The 9,114-nt window shown below is 48.3% G+C and overlaps 1 pseudogene; it reads right to left on the bottom strand.

Moving 5' to 3' along the window:
- Nucleotides 1-1,654: 1,654 nt before the first annotated feature.
- On the bottom strand, nt 1,655-2,483 carry LOC147688872 (uncharacterized; annotated as a pseudogene).
- Between the last annotated feature and the right edge of the window lie 6,631 nt (nt 2,484-9,114).

Raw genomic sequence — 9,114 nt, 5'->3', positions numbered from 1 at the left:
GAGTGTGGGGAATGATTCCTTTCCTCTCCATCTCCTTATACAGCTTCAGGAGGTCTGGTCCTACTAGGACCCACAGTGAGACATAGAATTCAACTGGTTTACTGTTACTATGTGGCGTCTTTCCAGACTTGAAGTAATTACCGGCAAGGTGCAGCTCCTCCAAAGTGATGTGCCCTTAAGGACTTCTCTCACTGTTGGGGAAACAGTTTTTGGGATACCAGGCAGAAACATTTCTAATTGATCTCCCTCTGACTTCTTCTCTGAATAGATGTCTCCATAGAAGTCTGTCACAACCTTCCTAATGTCCTCCCTGGTGTCACAGAGGGTTCCCTCCTTATTGCACAGTTGAACCAGAGGGGTGTGCACAAAGTGGATTTTCCTAAAGAAGGAGTTGCATTGCTTCCCCTTCTTCCGGTTCTCCACCTTGGAATGGCAAATGATCCTCCTGGATTCATCATGAAAGTGCTTGCTTAGTTCTTTCTTGACTTCCTTCAGAGTCCGCACAATGTTGTGCAATTTTTGCAGCTCTTGCTGCAGTCTGTTGAACACCCTCTTTCTCTCCATTGAAGCCTACCTGCCCACATTCTTTTAAAAATCCTGGATCTTGCCTTTGATCCATTCCCACCATTCCCCTGTGAACTGGAAGGTGTCTTTCATGCCTGGTCACTGGATGTATGCCTCCCTCAGCTCCTTCTTCACCCACTCTCTCTCCAGCAGAGAGCGTTCAGTTTCCAAGTACCTGGACCTGTCAGGAACTTGCCCGTCTGTTTCCCTTGGAATGGAATAGCTCTCTGATCAGAAAAGTGTACTGTCACCATTGAGTATTGCCTGATCTTCACTGATTGAGAAGTAAAGATAAACTCTATCCTGGAGCACAAGGAACCATCAGGGCGACTCCAGGTGAAGTTCCTGGCATTTGCCCCATAGACCCAATGAAATCTGTCAGTGAGGCCTCACCCACCATCTCTACCAGGAGTTTTGCTGTATCATAGAACCATCCTTCCCCAGCCCTGGCCCAAATCATCCACGAGTTTCTAGAATGCTGTTGAAATCCCTACCCATTAAAATTCTTCTTGAGGTGACCAGCTGTGGCCTTAGGTGCTGAAAGAGCTTGCGTCACTTGCCCACATCAGAAGGGACATACATATTAATAGGTTTATCTGGCTCTCCTGCCCACGATCCACCAACGATAAGAACCAAGCTGCCCTCCAGTTCAGTGACTGAGTCCTCTGGCTAAGGTAGCCACTCCTACAGACCTACTTCTGTTCTCCCAGAAGGAAGGCCCAAAGGTCCACTGCTGTTCTTTGCTTTTGTATGATGTTGCGAAGGGGATGGCACATTCATATTCATGAATCATGTATACATCACATTCCTGGCTGGCAAGAAAACTCAAAGTATTAGCACATCTGTGCTTGTCTCTAATACTTATGACATTTACGGAAAATAATGAATTAGCCCTCATTAATTAGTTTTTAAGTGTTTAACTTAAAGACTAATTATTAAGTTAGAGCAATTGGTTACAAATGCAAGTGACAAGGCTACTCACAGGGCTGATCAGTCTCCTGTAGGGTCTCTGGTACTGGGCCTTCCTGCTCAGCCTCTGTTGCTTGTTGATAATCGATGGCTGGCCCACACTCTTGGCTGAGCTTGGAGACTACCTCCTCAAGGATGATGGGCAGGCCTTGTTCTCACTCTTCGCTGGAGGTCTCTTCCTATTGTACTGTTGTTGGCAAAGGGGTGGAGACGCTTCCATGATGCTTGCCAGTGCCCTCATCTCCCTTAGTACTTTCCATACTTGCTTGAGTTGGTCATCCCGGCGTTCTTTTACTGACTGATCTTCCTCTTCTGAATACTCGAGCACAGAGGTTGTGGCTGATCATAACTCGCTTGCATGTTTTGCTTGTATACTGTGAGGTACTGTGCCTCCTTCTCCTGTTCACCTGTTTTGTCCAGGGGACCCCACACTGGTCCTCTGTGGCAGGTTGGGCAGCAGTCTCCTGTGGCTCACAGGGCTCTGGGATGGCAGGGGAGATATCTTTGGGGTCTGTACCTCTGGAGCTTTTGTAGTATCTGGGTTTGTGCTGTTTGGAGCCCTTCCCTCTCCCAGTTCCCTTGGCCTGCCTTGGGGCTGGAGGCCTGGTCTCATCCGTCTCCTCTTGTTGGTCTCTCCACGGAGGTGTGGCAGATTGGGTGTAGGATTTGACTCCTTTTGGGCAGTCCTTAAAGAGGTGGCCTACCCCCCCCCCCCCACAGAGGTTGCATAGGGTTTCCTCTTTGCAGGTCTTTGCTTGTTGCCTTCGTGTTTGCAGTACCTGCATACTTGTGCCTTGCAGTGATTGCCAGTGTGGCCAGATTTGCTTCACCTGTTGCATCGTTTGGTCTGCCCAGAGTAGTACAGGTATCCTGAGTCACACCCTAGGGAGAAGGTGGAAGGGGTAGGGGATTCCATCTGGGGTCGACGGGTCCTCCTTTAGCTTTACCATGACTGTCCATTTACCATCCCAGATGCCGTCACTGTCCAGGTTGCGGGAGGATTCTTTCGTCACTGTGCAGTGGCGGCTTAGGAAGGTTGTCAGGTCCTGGATATTGACGTGGGGGTTGTAAATGTGCAGGGTCATTCTCTTAACCTGTAGTAAATGAATCTAGGACTTTAATATAAAAATCCCGATTCATGCCCTTATATAGGTCTATTTTATCATATCCTTATAAAGGCATAGAAATCATTACCATATTTGGCCCAAACCATACAGCCCAAATACGGCAGGGATACTTTCACTAAGCTCCGAGAATTAACAACGTTTTCTTGGAAAAACCCACCTTCAGCAGCCCGGGACTTCCCCCTGCTTGAACATTAAGTGCTCCTGGAACGCTCTGCATTTTCCAAGGATTGAGCCTTTGAATGATGTTATTAAGTCCAAACATGAGTCAAACTTGGCACCTTCAAAGTATAAATATGCCTTGATTTGCCCAATCAAATACACAGTGGTTTGGAGCAGATCGACTATCTACTTACCCGATGCCCTGCAGCAGCAAGTGCTGAGGAAAGCCGACCCTCCAGTAGACGCACTGCGAGATTCTGCCATTTCTCCTTGCCGAGAAATCCAGTTCCAGTGTTTCCAGTTTACCCTTGTGGGTATCTGGGAAATCGAGTCCCGAGAACGAGATACAAGCCCTCCTTCATTCTGAAACCAAAGGTACGGAGCTGATTAGCCCTCTTAGAGAATTCTTGGAATTAGATTCCTGGCAGACGGAACCCTAGACTTAAACTCCTCCTCTTACACTCCCTCCCTCGTACTAGACTTAGGTTAGGTACACCGGGGTAGGCGTATTTCAGAAGCACCAGTTGAGTACTTTTAGTCATCTTTTTTTACTGTATGTATTTTATACATTTTATACCTTTTATGCACTTTATGGCTTAACATCCATATCATGCTTTGACAGTACTATTTTGTAATACTGTTCGTATTATATGCATTGTACTTCACAGTAAGCTTTATTATTGTAGCAGTTCATTTTCAATGCTTGAGAAAGAAGACTTTTCAATAAGTAACCTCTTTTATTGAAAACGCCTGTCTCTCTAATTTCTCAGCCGTTCTGGTGAAACGAAACATGCACGATTGACTGAGTGAAATAGCTATCTATTGTTTCAGTGACTCTAGAGATTGCTTTCCTAATATTAGGAAACAAAGTTGTCATTTGTATGCGGTTGTCAGAAACTAATACCTTCTTGTGAATTCGAGAAAGTTTCTAGTGACCTCTGAGCTAGCTGGCACTCACAATTAAGTCTAATATATTCGGTAGAGACACAGGGGATCTCACGCCTGCGTCTAAGCTACAGGGTATATTATTCCAATGCGCAGAGCCTATTGGGAATATAGGAACTACACTACATGGCGCCCAACGTTTGGTAAGGCGATAATTTAACGCTAGATACTAGAGTAACTCAGTCGTGATTTTCACACAGACCCCTCTTTCCCGTAAAAACTCCAATAGACGTCTGGAGTGGGTGAAAGGGCATAATATCCGCCAAAACTAAGTAGGACGAGAATCCTATGTATTAGTTGTTGGTTTATTCAACGTTGAAGGATACAGTGTTCCAAAAATATTGTGCACCTAATCTTTGTCTCCTTGAAACTTGCTCTGCGAACTCTCAGTAAATAAAAATGAGTGACGATGAAAGGGAGCGAGCTAGAATAGCAGCTCAAAGAGTGTTAGACAACACAACCTTCCCAGAAACAGACCCGGATGCTAGAGGCATCCCGGTAAATGTAATAAAAACCATAACTTTAAAACTTATAGAAAATGGGGTATCATCAAGAGGTGGATAAGTCATATTTGTAATAGAGGCACACGAATATCAGCAGACAGAGGTATTCTACTCTTGGATTACTTTTCCACAAGCAAATCCAGTAACAAAAGAGTTCCACTACTACAAAGCAGACGAACCTCCAGAGGAATATGTTCCTTTTGAGGACATTGAAATTCCACTAACTTACCAGGAGCATCAGCTCTGGTTTAATGGCACCCTAAATCATCAAAATCACATTTCCAGGCTTGGTCCACTAGGTAGACCAGGAGCTACATGGCCGGTACTAGCCAGCTATATACCTCATCCTGACATTGAAGAAATGTCAGATAGAGAACTCTTAGTACAGCTGAGACGATTAATTAAAATACACAGACAATTGGTTCAATATGTCATGAGAACTTTAACAGTCCAACCAGCAATAAAAATTCCGCAACACATCCCGTACCAATTGAATACAAACAAAATTACACCACAGATTATACAGTCAGTCATTGGCAAGTTGCCTGCCAAAAGGGAACAGATTCCATTTTGGCTAGCACACAAAATCACTGAAATAGAGGCTGTATTTCCCGATAGTACACCTCATGAAAAACCCAGGATTATGACAATCTGTTTACCAATGGGGATTGCACCACATGTCGAGGACTGTCACACTTGGGGTACAGTCTTTGCTTCAATCTACACAAAAACCCATGGTGTACCGTCCATGACGGTGATATCAGATGTTCTGAGCCAGATTCAGAATGAATAAGGTTCAGAACCAGCCTTAAATTTAGGTATGAAATTACTAAAAGATTTCAAACAGGTGTCATCTATACTATTAGCTAACATTAGAAGTGAAGCAGCATCAGTGTTAATACGCCAAAAGTTAAAAGAAACAGATATAGCAGACCAATCATTTGAACTTGCTAGACTAATTGAAAAATCTTATGAAGAATTAGGAAGAGATAGTTTGGAGGGGAAACCATTAAAACCCCAAGTAACTGAAAATCCCGAAAAAACATTTATTAAAAATAATCTCACAACTCCAAAAAAGAAGCGGGAGAGTAATAAACAGTATCTTCCTAGAAAAAAATATTCTGAGCCCAGAGGGAGATCTCCCCAACAGAGAGACAAGTCTCCCCAAAGTGAGCCCTCCGAAAAAAGATATAATCTTAGAAATAGGGATAATTTGAAAAAACCTGACAGATATCAAGATAATGATACACGTCCCTCTCGATCTTTTCAGACTTCCTCACAGGAATTGGATAGAAGAGGACGGAAGAACGCGTCAAGCCCAAAGACAAGGAACCCGTTCACCAAAGCAAAAAAGCTAAATTTTCCAAAAAGAAGGTAGCAAGCATAAAAATCAGAAATGCCGAGGATCTTGAGGACACAATTCAAGAACGGGGAATGGGCTCAGACAATGCTAGACAGCGCAGCAGAAGTAACCATAGTTCGCAGGATCCTGAAGGATCATCTGGAGACAGTGGACATGAATGAATGCATTCAGGTCGAAACTGCAGACACCAGGGTTAGTGTACCCCACAAATTATATGAAATAATGCTCCAGATGGAGGGGGACATAACAAGAATAATAAGAGCACTCTTTTGGGAGAAGCTCTCTAAGGGCTATGACATTCTTCTAGCTTAACAAGACTGGCCACCTGAATTTGTCAGGGAGTGCCCACGTGGCAAAGATATAATTATGAACAGTGGTGCTAGAGGACGCACTTGCAATATGGCCGCACATATGTGAGGCTCTTGCTGCCTGGAATAAATATCCTTCGTTTATCCTGATTATTTGTCATCTGCGCCGCCAGTGTCAGTGTGATATGACTGGGAAGGACCTCGTGCACCCTCGTCTTGAGTTTGGTGCGAATCCACCGCTTCTGTCCAGAGCTATGGGAGTTTGAAGTCCCGCCCGTGTGGCGGCCTGGGACCGTCCGGACCTGCTGGCCGGCTCGCTGTTCTACTGTGGGCCGCGGCGCACCACGAGGCGTGTGGGCACCTCTGTGCCTTCTCCTGCGGAGCTGCCTGGCGCCCTTCTGCGTCGGCCGCCTCAGCTCATCCCCGGGCTGTGCGGTGGCTGTCGGACCAACGAGATGCCTGCTGGACATCCCCTGCGACATCTTTGGGATCGGGCTGCCCTGCGCTGTGGGAGCCGGTCCCTGCGTCTCCCCTTTGCCGCCGGCGGACCCGGCGGTCGTGGAAGCTGAGGCCGGAGTACGATTCAGGTGAGGCGGGGTGGTTTTACTGCCCGCTCGTGCCCCTGATTGCGCTTGCCGTCTATGAACGCCCTCTCCTGCTGCTTACCTGCTTTCTGGGTGGTCGGCTCCTCTACTTTACGCTCCTCCGCGCTGCCGATCGTGCTTGGACTCGGCTACGGACCCCACCTGCTATGCTGCAGCCCCATTGGGGAATTGGATTGGATGGTGGAGCCTGTGATTGTGGAAAGTTCACACTTGCTCCGTGTACCGCTGTCTCAGGGGGCCTCTGATGATCACGGGCGACCTGCTCTGGACTTCCCTTACCTGAATTATCACAGATTGTGGGCTAGTGCTGTGTGGTGGTGCTGCAGGTCCCTGTCAAGTTAGGAGTACCCACTGTCTGAGCCATTGCTGCCTGTCATGTGTCTCCCATGCTGCATTGAGCTGGCTGCCGCCTTTTGGTGAAAGACCTGCGACTCAGCACAGCACTTCTTGGCTTGGCTACATCCCCGCAACTCTGAAGTATTGATTGCTGGAACTGGGGGTGGTTCACAGTGCTGTGCTACTGCCTTAACTTCTCATGTTCTTCCCTTTCGCTGCTCCGGCCATTGCATGTGAACTGAGGGTCAGAGCTCTGCTGTGGTGGACTGATCCTGCTGCCTCCTCCTGTTGACCATCCCGCGGGGAGTGCGCGGTGCGTGGCTAAAGGGGACGCTCTGGCCCTGGTTGGTGTGGAGGCTGCGACCACTTTTGGACTACCACGTCGTATTAGTCCTTGTGTTGGATTGCTCCCGATCTTTGGCCATGGGTAAGCCTGACAACAAACAACCGAAGTTGTCTTTCGACTCTCTGGCGGCCAAGAGGAGTTCCCGGGGCACGCAGGATGCGGGGGGCTCCCGCTCTCCCTCTACTGTTCTGGACACTGTTCAACAACCTGCAGCCCCGGACTTTCAGCAAATGATGCAGGAAATGCGACAGGGGTTCGCCACCATAGTGGATAAAGTTGATAAGCTCTCATCACGAATGGATGCAGTGGTGCAAAAACTGGACGTTCACGAGGAGTGGCTCACTGCGGTGGAGCCGCGCGTTTCTGACCACGACGATACGGCGGCTACCCACACCACACAACTGGCGCGTATGGACAATGTCCTCCGCGTTATCTCTGTGAAGAATGAGGAGTTGGAGGCCAGAAGTAGGCGCAATAACATACGCGTGATTGGTGTGCCGGAGACGACCAATGTGGGTAAGATGGAAACCTATGTTGAGAAGATACTGCTCGGCGCGATTGGTGCGGAGGCCTTCTCTAAGCAGTTCATCGTGGAGAGGGCGCATCGATCCCTTGGCCCACGTCCGGCCACTGGCACTCCACCGCGGCCGATAATTGCTCGCCTCCTTAATTATCGTGATCGAGACACGGCCTTATGAGCGGCCCGCACCGCCCGTACACTCTCTTACGACGGAGTCAACTTTACAATTTTTCCAGACTTCACGCCAGTGGTGCAAGAACAGAGGCGTACGTTTCTAGATGTGAAGAAGAAACTCAGAGACCTTCGGGGGGACTATGCCCTATTGTACCCTGCCAAATTGCGAGTAACACATCAGGCGAAACAACATTTTTTTTACCAATCCTCAGCAGGCAGAGGACTTCGTGAAGCGGCTTAAGAGGGAGCGCGCTGCTGACCGACGCAGTGGAGATGATGGACAGGAGGGATTCCACTCCGCCAATGAGGATGAGTGATATTTTGTTCTGATTGGTTGTGATGTAGGTTGTATACACATGGGGGTCTTCCGGGAGTTGACTTATTATCCTCTCACCCTCTGTTTTGCTACCGCCTCTCAGTGAAAAACTGTGTATCGGTTATTTACCATGTTCTGCTTGAGGACACTGGCTGAGCGCCAGACTATGGTGGTCATATACTCCAGGCACCCCCCCCCCCACTACCTGGGCCGTACCTACTTGAACTATGCGGGTCAATGGTGAGGTGTGGGGGGTGGTTAAGTGCGCCTCTAGACTGCACCCTGAAGGGTATTGCCCATTGACTTTGCTTTTTCTGAAGCTACTGTTGTGTTTGGGAATGTTTGTTATGGGAGGGGGGAGGGAATGGGGTCCTGGCAGGTTGGGGTTGCTTAGGTGGGTGGTGGGTGGGAATGCGTGTACTCCTGTGCGTTGGCCTCATAGGGTCGTTCTCATGCCATTTGCTGCGGACCTTCCTGCTGTGCTTGGGATTATGTTTCTGGCCCATGGGACTGGACTTACCATTGTGCCTTCGGGCCCCATTTGGAGGGATGGGCTGTGGCATGGTCCTCTGCTTCTTACGCAGATCCGACTCTATCACCAGAATGTATTGGGGTTTTGTTGGATGGCTAATGGGAGCTGTGATGTTGGTATTCACGTGGGCTGCCGTATGTTCCTGGCACTATTTTTGGGCTCGGCCCTATGTTTTGTACTAGTATGGGCGTGTGTAGTACTAGGATGGGGGTACCGGACTGGGGGTGGGGGGTTGTTGCGGTGTGTTAGTGGCATGGATTGGTTACGGGTAGGACGGCATGGTGTGTGCTCTTTATACTGTTATTTGCCTGGTGGATGGCTTTGGTGTGTGGGTGGCTCAGTGTTGA

The sequence above is a fragment of the Lissotriton vulgaris genome, chromosome 10 (genome assembly GCF_964263255.1).
Source record: "Lissotriton vulgaris chromosome 10, aLisVul1.2, whole genome shotgun sequence".
NCBI lineage: Eukaryota > Metazoa > Chordata > Amphibia > Caudata > Salamandridae > Lissotriton > Lissotriton vulgaris.
Note: the sequence above shows the minus strand (reverse complement) of the source record. Positions and strands in the feature narration are given on the sequence as shown.